Genomic DNA, 10,714 nt, shown 5'->3' with positions numbered 1-10,714 from the left:
TTGCACCCTAACATCTCCTCTGACCTTGAAGAAGTGCCAGGTGGAGAGGTTTTTAATCCCTGAGAGGTATTTATTCCCTGAGATGTGTTTTTCCTGTCTTTGCTCCTCTTACGGGCATCTCTCCACTTTTTCCTTTGGGCACACTGCTCTTTTGCACTGCGATCTCTCTGCCTTTTCTTCTTTCCTATTTCTATATCCTTCCTCCACTTTTCTCTCTCTTTTTGTAGGCATTCCTGTCTCCTGTTCTCATCCGCCTCACATCTGGCACGGTAGCTGTTCCTCAGCAGCACTCAGTGCAATCTCTTTATGAATCCATTAGCAATACTCATATTAGGCCTATCTATTGCTAATAATAATTGCAAATAATCACAACAATCTAACCAAAATTAATTTATTTTCAGATGTTTTTTGATCTCAACATGTATTGTGGCACACTGCAGTAATGACGCTGTTCTAACTGAAGAAACGTAAATTCTGGCTATTTATTTTAAATATGTAAATATTTGAATAATATAAAATATATTCATGTGTAAATACATTAAAGTACACAAATAAATTCATTTTATCATTTAGCTAAACATCTTTAACCACAAACACCCTGTTAACTATGATAATAACCATGTTATATAATTTTAGTAACATGGTTGCAAATCAATGCTAATACAGCATCTACCTAATGAACAAAAGCTAGCTGCTTAATTTAGCTATTTTACTAAGGTCAAGGACCAGTGTAGTTTTACAAATACAGAAAATAAAAATTGAAATTATTCAACATTATTCTTAAACTATGAGTAACAGGGTTGAGTGGTTTAGCTTTACGCCCTCAGTTAATGCAGAAAAGTTTGAAAATATATCAAAGATGCAAGAGGGCACTCACCTTTGGTCTACCCATGAATTTTGAAAATGTTTGGATGATGTAATATCCTGTTTGTAATATGATATAATATTTTAACCCTTCATCAGCCAGGCAAAAATGGTATAGGTAACAGGGTTGCGTGCACATTCAGGGACACTGTTGTGTGGGCCGCTGAAGAGGAGGTACTGCTGGCCCACCACCACCAGATGGCGCCCTGCTTGGAGTGCGGGCTCCAAGCACGAGAGGGCGTCGGAGCCACTGGAGGTGACAGCTGTCATCTATCAACACCAGCTGTCACCCATCACCACCACTATAAAGACCGGACTGCAACTCCACCTCCTCACCGAGAAATCTTCTACCATACAGGTAATTTTCTCTGCAGACTCAAAACATTGAGTAATAATCTGAACTTCTTTGCAGCCGTTTTCCTGTGGTGTGTCCTTATCTGTGGGATTGGCGTTTGGTGTGATCAGCGACAGCTTCGCTTCACACCCCAACCAGATAAGTGGTTAGACAGGAGCTGCACGAGCGTGTGATTGGAGGTGGAGGTTCTCCCTCCTTACTGAACACAGACTGTGGGATTACTGAGTGTGCAAACTCACACTCATCCAGAACTGTTTCTGTTTTCTGCCAGCAGTACCGGGTCTGACTGCTGAAGACAGTGGCCACCTGGGGCGCAGGGCTTGGCGGCTCCGGTGTTCTTCAGGTCCGTTGGTGGTGAGGCTTGTGTGGGTTCCGGCTTTTCTCTCACCGGACGTCTCCTATCTTCGAGCCTGCCACACGTCACCTTTTTGTCGGATTGATATAACGCATATTTGTATCTGTCTGTATTACGTTGTGCACCTTCACAACATTAAATTGTTACTTTTTGGCTATTCCATTGTCCCTTCATTAACGCCCCTGTTGTGGGTCCGTGTCACGACACTTCCCCAACAGGATTTCTCGGCCAGCGTCATGGATCCCGAGGGGCGTCAACTCGAGCCTGAACGGCCAATGGAAGAGCAAGGTGCACAGGCGCCAGAAGGAGGCGTGTTAGGGGAGCTGCAGCAAATACTGACCGCTTTCACTGCTCGGTTGGATCTGGTCACCGAGCAGAACGTTATCCTCAATCGGAGGATGGAGGCTCTCACCACCAGGGTGGAGGCGCGCGATCAAGGCGCTGCTGCAGCACCTCCTCCTGCTGGTCCTTTGTCAGACACAAACGTTCCACTGGTCGTTCAACGACCCCCCCCACCATCCACTGAAGCATACATAAGCCCTCCGGAGCCGTACGGAGGTTGTGTTGAGACGTGCGCGGACTTCCTAATGCAGTGCTCGCTCGTCTTTGCACAGCGTCCCGTCATGTACGCGTCAGACACTAGCCGGGTGGCTTATGTCATCAATTTGCTTCGAGGAGAGGCACGCGCCTGGGCTACGGCGCTCTGGGAGCAGAACTCACGGCTCCTAACGTCATACGCTGGGTTTGTAAGGGAGTTCAAACAGGTTTTTGATCATCCCAACAGAGGCGAGACCGCTTCAAGCGTGCTACTGTCAATGCGACAGGGGCTCCGGAACTCCACCTCCCCGATGGGTGCTGGTTTCTTTTTTGTGGGTAAAAAGGACGGCGGACTCCGTCCATGCATCGATTACAGAGGGCTGAACGAGATCACGGTTCGCAACCGATACCCGTTACCTCTGTTGGATTCCGTGTTCACGCCCCTGCATGGAGCCCAAATATTCACCAAACTCGATCTTAGGAATGCGTACCACCTGGTTCGGATCCGGAAGGGAGACGAGTGGAAGACGGCATTTAACACCCCCTTAGGTCACTTTGAGTACCTGGTCATGCCGTTCGGCCTCACAAACGCCCCTGCGACGTTCCAAGCTTTGGTTAATGACGTCTTGCGGGACTTTCTGCACCGGTTTGTCTTCGTGTATCTAGATGACATCCTCATCTTTTCTCCGGACCCTGAGACTCATGTCAAGCATGTACGTCAGGTCCTACAGCGGTTGTTGGAGAACCGGCTGTTTGTGAAGGGCGAGAAGTGCGAGTTCCACCGCACTTCTTTGTCCTTCCTGGGGTTCATAATCTCCTCCAACTCCATCGCCGCTGATCCGGCCAAGGTTGCGGCGGTGAGAGATTGGCCCCACCCAACAAGCCGTAGGAAACTGCAACAGTTCCTCAGCTTTGCAAATTTCTACAGGAGGTTCATTAAGGGCTACAGTCAGGTAGTTAGCCCCCTGACAGCCCTGACCTCCACTAAAGTCCCCTTCACCTGGTCGGATCGGTGCGAAGCCGCGTTTAGGGAGTTGAAACGCCGGTTCTCGACTGCGCCAGTTCTGGTGCAGCCCGATCCTACTCGCCAGTTCACAGTGGAAGTGGATGCCTCTGACTCAGGGATAGGAGCTGTGCTGTCCCAGAGTGGGGAGTCCGATAAGGTCCTCCACCCTTGTGCCTATTTTTCCCGCAGGTTGACCCCGGCTGAGAGGAATTATGACGTCGGCAATCGGGAACTCTTGGTGGTGAAGGAGGCTCTTGAGGAGTGGAGACACCTGTTGGAGGGAGCGACGGTGCCCTTCACGGTTTTCACGGACCATTGGAACCTGGAGTACATCCGGACCGCCAAGCGGTTGAACCCCAGGCAAGCCCTCTGGTCACTGTTCTTCGGGCGCTTTGACTTCCAGATTACGTACCGCCCCGGGACCAAGAACCAACGGTCGAATGCACTGTCCCGGGTGCATGAAGAGGAAGCCAAGGCCGAGCTGTCAGACCCCCCAGAGACCATCATCCCCGAGTCCACTGTCGTGGCCACCCTCACCTGGGACGTGGAGAAGACCGTCCAGGAGGCCCTGACATGGAACCCGGACCCGGGGACCGGCCCGAAGAACAAGATATACGTCCCACCAGAGGCCAGAGCTGCGGTTTTGGACTTCTGCCATGGGTCCAAACTCTCCTGTCATCCCGGAGTGCGCAGGACCATGGCGGTAGTCCAGCAGCGCTTCTGGTGGGCGTCTATGGAAGCCGACGTCCGGGACTACGTCCAGGCCTGCACCACCTGTGCCAGGGGCAAGGCGGACCACAAGAGGACCTCAGGACTCCTCCGACCCCTACCGGTGCCTCATCGCCCCTGGTCCCACATCGGCCTGGACTTTGTCACGGGCCTCCCGCCGTCGCAGGGCCACACCACCATCTTAACGATAGTGGACCGGTTCTCCAAGGCGGCCCACTTCGTGGCCCTCCCGAAGCTCCCTACGGCCCAGGAGACAGCAGACCTCCTGGTCCACCACGTCGTGCGTCTGCATGGGATACCAGCGGACATCGTCTCAGACAGTGGCCCTCAGTTCTCCTCTCAGGTCTGGAGGAGTTTTTGCAAGGAACTGGGGGCCACCGTGAGTCTCTCGTCCGGGTATCACCCCCAGACGAACGGACAGGCAGAGCGGGCCAACCAGGAGTTGGAGCAGGCCCTCCGTTGCGTTACCTCCGCGCACCCGACGGCCTGGAGCACCCATCTGGCCTGGATCGAGTACGCCCACAACAGCCAAGTGTCGTCTGCCACCGGCCTCTCCCCGTTCGAGGTGTGTTTGGGGTACCAGCCCCCATTGTTCCCACTTGTGGAGGGTGAGGTCGGTGTGCCCTCGGTCCAGGCCCACCTCAGGAGGTGCCGCCGGGTGTGGCGGACCGCCCGTTCTGCCCTGTTGAAGGCCCGGACGAGGGCCAAGGCCCATGCAGACCGCCGGCGTTCCCCGGCCCCTGCATACCAGCCTGGGCAGGAGGTATGGTTGTCGACAAAGGACATCACTTCAAGTGGAATCACAGAAACTGAAAGACAGATATATCGGACCCTTTCCCATCACCAAGGTGAAGCTACGGCTGCCAGCTTCACTGCGGATCCATCCTGTTTTTCACGTGTCGCGGATCAAACCATACCACACCTCACCGCTCTGCACCCCTGGACCTGCACCACCTCCTGCCCGGATCATCGACGGGGAGCCGGCGTGGACCGTGCGTCGGCTTCTGGACGTCCGTTGCAAGGGTTGGGGCTTTCAGTATCTGGTGGACTGGGAGGGGTATGGTCCCGAGGAACGCTCCTGGGTGAAAAGGAGCTTCATCCTGGACCCGGCCCTCCTGGCCGACTTCTACGCCCGGCACCCGGATAAACCTGGTCGGGCACCAGGAGGCGCCCGTTGAGAGGGGGGTCCTGTTGGTGGGCCGCTGAAGAGGAGGTACTGCTGGCCCACCACCACCAAATGGCGCCCTGCTTGGAGTGCGGGCTCCAAGCACGAGAGGGCGTCGGAGCCGCTGGAGGTGACAGCTGTCATCTATCAACACCAGCTGTCACCCATCACCACCACTACAAAGACCGGACTGCAACTCCACCTCCTCGCCGAGAAATCTTCTACCATACAGGTAATTTTCTCTGCTGACTCAAAACATTGAGTAATAATCTGAACTTCTTTGCAGCCGTTTTCCTGTGGTGTGTCCTTATCTGTGGGATTGGCGTTTGGTGTGATCAGCGACGGCTTCGCTTCACACCCCAACCAGATAAGTGGTTAGACAGGAGCTGCACGAGCGTGTGATTGGAGGTGGAGGTTCTCCCTCCTTACTGAACACAGACTGTGGGATTACTGAGTGTGCGAACTCACACTCATCCAGAACTGTTTCTGTTTTCTGCCAGCAGTACCGGGTCTGATGTTATGTGTCGGACGCAGGACGGAGAACCGACCAGCGTTTGAAGGACCCAGTATGAAATAAGCAGAGCACGGTACAAAGGATAACTGAATTTAATAACATAACAGTGATGTGATAAATACAACAAATGAGTGCGCGGTCTGGTGAGGTGGTAATACGGTGCGCTCCAGGCAGCACAAACGGTCTGGAGCCAGAAATAGTTCGGACCCAAGGACCCCGCCGACACCCCCCAGGTGGCCGCGACAAACCGAGTCTGTGAAAGAAGAAACCATCATGTGAGTCCACACTCTACACACAGAGACCACTCAAAGGTGTACATAAACAGCAAACACTTCCTGGCTTAATCACTAATCAGCTTCCCACCCTGCAGGCATGGAACACCCAGTTCACATTCTCAACTGCAGTGGAAGCTGATTAAACGACTAACATAACAGCTCAATATAATAAGGTGTGAGGGACACCACATTTACTGACTGTACTAATGTTAGTCACAAAACCTAACGTACCTCAGGAAGTGTGCTGACGAGCGTGAGACCTCACCCCCTCCTCTTTCACAGACCATAGCATCAAACCTGGACGGTCTCTGCATCCATGATGATGAGATGGCTCTCAAGACGATGATCTCACCCGTCTGGTCACAAGGTCGCGTCTCTGGCAAATACACACTGTGTACTCCAGACTTAAATGCCACCATGCCCCAATCCATGTAGATGCACCACAGCTGTGAGTCCTGACGAGCTGCACATGATCAGCCTCAGGTGATCAGGGTGAGGTCCTGATAACTCAGCCACACAGCCACTCAGTCCTAAACGCGTGCCACCTGGAAGGAAAAACAAAAGACAGAAACAGAAGACAGCCAGGCACCCCCAGCCATACAACATCTGACTGCTGAAGACAGTGGCCACCTGGGGCGCAGGGTTTGGCGGCTCCGGTGTTCTTCAGGTCCGTTGGTGGTGAGGCTTGTGTGGGTTCCTGCTTTTCTCTCACCGGACGTCTCCTATCTTCGAGCCTGCCACACGTCACCTTTTTGTCGGATTGATATAACGCATATTTGTATCTGTCTGTATTACGTTGTGCACCTTCACAACATTAAATTGTTACTTTTTGGCTATTCCATTGTCCCTTCATTAACGCCCCCTGTTGTGGGTCCGTGTCACGACACTTCCCCAACAGACACAACTTCATAGCACAATAAATATTTTTTTTAAAGGTACAATAGATTCATGTACAGTAATGAAAATACAACAGAAGACAATTAATTCAAGATGTATTTTAGATATTAAAATTGACGTAAAAGCTTGTCACCAGGAGGCGGGGGCAAGAGAAAATACTCATTTTTAGGGGTATTTTACACCTATTCAGTATATTTAATTATGTAAAGACACAATTTCTTTTCAGCAAATTATTATATTTTGCTTTATGACAGTTTAATTGGCAGGTTCTGTGATATATTTTGTTATTTTGGAATGAAGTATTTTAAATATTAGGTGGGGGACAGCAAATATCCTCTAATTCTGGAATGTCTCCTGATTGTTTCTACTCTTTGACAGAGGTTTTGATTTTCCTTTGTCTGTTTGTGTGTGATTGTCCTTTGTTAGAATATTACGTTTTGTAAATCTCAAGCAAAAGATTGCCTTAATTAAACAAGGAAGAAAACTGAAAGGTACTAATGTCTATATGAATGATCACCTGACCCGGAAAAATGCTGAAATTGCCAGAAAAGCCAGACACCTGAGGAAACTAAAAAAGATCCAAAGCACTTGGGTTAATAACTGCAAAGTCTTTATTAAGCTCAGTGGATCACCGGAGGAGGCTAAGGTGTTGGTGGTTAAGAACCTCAGTGATTTAGATATTTATGAGATGCCGCCTCCTAGAGATCTAGCCACTGGTGGATTTTGAGCTTTTGATGATCACAAAGATGGATCGAGAGATGGTAATTTTTTGATTGATTATTACTAATAACATAGAATTCATTTTATCTTGATAAAAATGAGTACTGATTCAGAATTATACCAAAGGACAATGCATTTGGAGCAGCTGGATCTATTTTCATATACTGAATATAATTTTCAAGACTTAGAAAATGAACTAGACCCGGATAATACTTTTTACTCTACATTTAATGTTGATTGTAAATATTATACTGTTGATGATTTTCTACATGCTATGACAATGAAGGAAAAATTGTCAATTATCCACTTCAACTGTATAAGTATGTATGCTAATTTTAATGTTATCAAAGAATATATACAGCAGTTTGCACATCCATTTAGTATAATTGCTTCGTCAGAAACTTGGTTTAATGAGGACAAAGGTATTAACTTTGAAATAGAAGAATATGAACTCAAGTATGTTAATAGGAAAAATAAAACAGGTGGAGGAGTGGCATTATATATTCATAATAGCATTAGGTTTAAATTAGTTGAGGATATGACTTTGGCTATAGATAATGTTTTAGAAGTTGTTACAATTGAAGTCCATAATGATAAGGAGAAAAATGTAATTGTGAGCTGTTTGTATCGGTCTCCAGGAGCTGACGTAGAATTATTCAATGACTGTGTAGGAAAAGTATTTTCAAGGAAAGAAAAGAAAACTATGGTTATATGTGGAGATTTTAATATAGATATACTAAATCATACAAAGCACAAATGGCCTAATGATTTCCTTAATATGATGTTTGGCATGAGCCTCTATCCGACTATAACTAGACCTTGCAGGGTAACAATTCACAGTGCCACTTTAATTGATAACATCTTCACAAACAGCACTATGAATGACACTACAGGCGGTCTAATGGTCTGTGATATATCTGACCATCTACCAGTGTTTATTATATATAACAAAAAAATTACAGATTATAGAGGGGAAAAACATATCTATAAACGGGTTTGCTCAGAGGAAGCAATTAAATCCCTGAACAATGACTTAAATTCCCAGGATTGGAATTTAATTTATTGTGAGAAAAATGTGGACAGGGCCTATAGTAAGTTTATGGAGATATTTATGGAATTATATGACACACACTGTCCGATTAAGAAGTATAGTTCTAAAAAAACATTTGTGGAATGTCCTTGGATGACCAAAAGTCTACAGAATGCATGTAGAAAGAAAAATAATCTTTACAAAATATTTATTAAATTTTAAACTAAGGAAGCTGAAAGCAAATATAAACTATATAAGGATAAGATAACAGAGCTATTAAGAACTAGTAAAAAATTATATGATATAAAACAGCTGGAAATGAATAAATGTAATACCAAAAAGGTTTGGGGAATATTAAAAGATCTTATGCAGCATGGAAGGAGAAAAACAACGATATACGAGTATCCAGATTATTTTATTGAGAAGGATAAAGATAACTGTGATATGAGTGAAACTGTAAATCATTTTAATGATTTTTTTGTTAATATTGGCCCAGATTTGGCCAATAAAATTTCTGGTAAAGGTCCTGATGCTCCATTACTTATTGAGAGAAATAGAAATTCATTTTTTTTTCTCTGTCCTGTAGATGAACTTGAAATTATTACTATTGTTAGGAAATTTAAAAGTAAATCTTCAACTGATTTTCAAGATAGTAACATGATACTCGTTAAAAAAAAAAAAAGTAATAGAAAGTATTGTTAAACCACTTGTTTATATTTGTAATTTATCTTTTATAACAGGAAAATTTCCAAGCAAAATGAAAATGGCTAAAGTTATTCCTCTATTTAAAAGTGGAGATAAACACATTTTTACAAACTATAGACCAGTCTCTCTACTCCCACAATTCTCTAAAATTTTGGAAAAGCTATATGACAATAGATTAGAGTCATTTATTGGAAAGTATGAAATTCTTAATGAATGTCAATATGGATTTAGGAGTAAGCGGTCCACTTCAATGGCAGTAATTGAAGCGATAGAGGAGATAACCAATGCTATGGAGAGAAATATGCAGCTGGCATTTTTATAGATTTAAAGAAAGCTTTTGATAATCTTAATCATTCAATTTTGATTAAAAAATTAGAAATGTATGGTATTAGGGGAGTTGCATTGCAATGGATACAGAGTTACTTAATGGAGAGAACGCAGTTTGTGAAAATGGGTGAGTTTACATCAAATAACTTGGAAATTTTATGCGGAGTACCCCAAGGTTCAATTTTGGGAGCAAATCTATTTAATTTATATACAGACGACATATTTAAGATCTCCAAAATGATGAGAATGATTTTATTTGCGGACAACACAAACATATTTTATGCAAATGAAAATTATAGTGAATTTATCCGTATTATTAATGAGGAACTGAATGAACTAAAAAGTTGGATGGACACAAATAAATTATCATTAAATCTAGATAAAACTAAAATTATGTTTTTCTGAAATTACAAAGTAAATTCTGAGTTAAAGATATGTATAAATGGTGCTCAAATTGAAAAAGTATCAGAATATAAATTTCTTGGTGTAATAATAGCCAAAAAAAAAAAAAAAAAAAAAAAGCTGGAAAAAGCACATTAGATATATACAGAGTAAAGTTTCCAAATGTCTTGCAGTTATTAATAAAGTTAAATATTTGTTAGAGCATGATGCCCTTCATGTGTTATATTGTACATTGATTTTGCCATATATAACTTACTGTATAGAAGTATGGGGTAACAACTATAAGAGTTCACTTCATCCCCTCGTTATATTACAAAAACGTGCAGTTAGAATTTTGCACAAATTAGGATATCTAGACCACACAAATGAATTGTTTATCAGGTCAAAATTATTAAAAATGACTGATTTGGTAAAATGTCATACTGCATTAGTAATGTATAAAGCTAATAAAAATGAATTGCCATGTATTATTCAAAAACTGTTCTGTAAGAAAGAAGGACAGTATGGATTGAGGGGATGTGGTAACTTTATAGTACACTATGTAAGAACTACTCTGAAAAGTTGGTGTGTGTCGGTATGTGGAGTCAAGTTATGGAATCATTTGGACAACCACATTAAACTGTGTGGAAACATTTATAAGTTCAAAAAGAAATATAAAGAAATTATGCTATCACAGTACACAAACAAGTAAAAAATGCTTATAGAGTCAGTAAGAAGTGTAGATTATTGTATAGACATTGAACAGTAGTATCAGGTGTACGGTATTATGATAGTAATGATCAGGGTGTAAGACTATTTGTAATTGCTTAGAAGGTAAAAATGTGTTAAACTTT

The sequence above is a fragment of the Thalassophryne amazonica genome, chromosome 1, assembly GCF_902500255.1.
Source record: "Thalassophryne amazonica chromosome 1, fThaAma1.1, whole genome shotgun sequence".
NCBI lineage: Eukaryota > Metazoa > Chordata > Actinopteri > Batrachoidiformes > Batrachoididae > Thalassophryne > Thalassophryne amazonica.
Note: the sequence above shows the minus strand (reverse complement) of the source record.